The sequence below is a fragment of the Silene latifolia genome, chromosome X (assembly GCF_048544455.1).
Source record: "Silene latifolia isolate original U9 population chromosome X, ASM4854445v1, whole genome shotgun sequence".
NCBI lineage: Eukaryota > Viridiplantae > Streptophyta > Magnoliopsida > Caryophyllales > Caryophyllaceae > Silene > Silene latifolia.
In genome coordinates, this window is record NC_133537.1 from 176,768,270 (window position 1) to 176,769,295 (window position 1,026).

Below are 1,026 nucleotides of genomic sequence, written 5' to 3' on the forward strand. Positions count from 1 at the left end.
AGTGAAATACTCTTGTTGATTCTTTTGCATTTGGAGGACCGCTTTTTAAACAACAAAACCTTGGTCATTTTGTTGATTGTATGGAGGTTGGTTTTGGTAACCTTGGTTTTGGTTGTAAAAGGGTCTTTGATTTTGGTTTCTTATGGGAGGTGGGGGTGTATGTTCGTTGAGGGTTTTGAACATTTTGGCTTTTGTATGAGAGATTTGGGTGGAATTTGGTGTTCTCATTGTAATAATTAGAATAAGGGGTCCCACTCTTGTATGCTTGAAAAGCATTCACTTGTTCATTTGTTCCCCTACATTAACTTTGGTCATGTCCCAAAGTTCCACAATTCTCACATATCCTACTTGGGATTGATGAAGATGCCGTCATGGCATTAACATGTTGCTTTGGTGATTTTGAGGCTTCTTCAAGTCTAGCCATAGCTTTTTCGAACTTCAAATTGATGGTATCAATGTGAGCACTAAGTTGAGCACCCAATTGAGTAATAGAGTCCACTTCATGCCTTCCTCCTCTAGTAGCCTTACGAGGTCTACTATATTGTGAATTATGGACCGCCATTTCCTCAATCTTGTTCCAAGTTTGATTATCGTCAACTTCGGTGAACATACCATTTGATCCCATGTTGAGAATGTTTCTTGAGTCTTCATAAAGACCATTCCAAAATTGTTGTACCAAGAACCACTCGCTAAGTCCATGATGAGGACATGAGCGACAAATTCCCTTGAACCGCTCCCAAGCTTCATACAAAGATTCTTCATCTCTTTGTTTAAAACCCGTAATTTGAGCTCTTAGCATGTTAGTTTTTTTCGGTGGGTAGAACTTTTTGTAGAAAGTTAGAGCCAATTTCTTCCAAGAGTCAATTCTGAGAGTAGCCTTATCAAGGCCTTTCAACCATTGTTTTGTGGTGCCAATTAGAGAAAAGGGGAATAAGACCCATCGAATTTGGTCTTGAGTTACACCGGTTTGTGAAATCGCATCACAATAGTCACAAAAAGTCTCCATGTGAGAATGAGGGTCTTCAC

At 39.5% G+C, this 1,026-nt stretch overlaps 1 non-coding gene across 1 annotated transcript; it reads left to right on the plus strand.

Annotated features, from left to right (window-relative positions):
- The first annotated feature begins 692 nt into the window (after positions 1-692).
- LOC141624495 (small nucleolar RNA R71) lies at positions 693-799 on the plus strand. Its single transcript, XR_012534301.1, has one exon. It is a non-coding gene; the product is annotated as a small nucleolar RNA R71 (small nucleolar RNA).
- Positions 800-1,026: the final 227 nt, after the last annotated feature.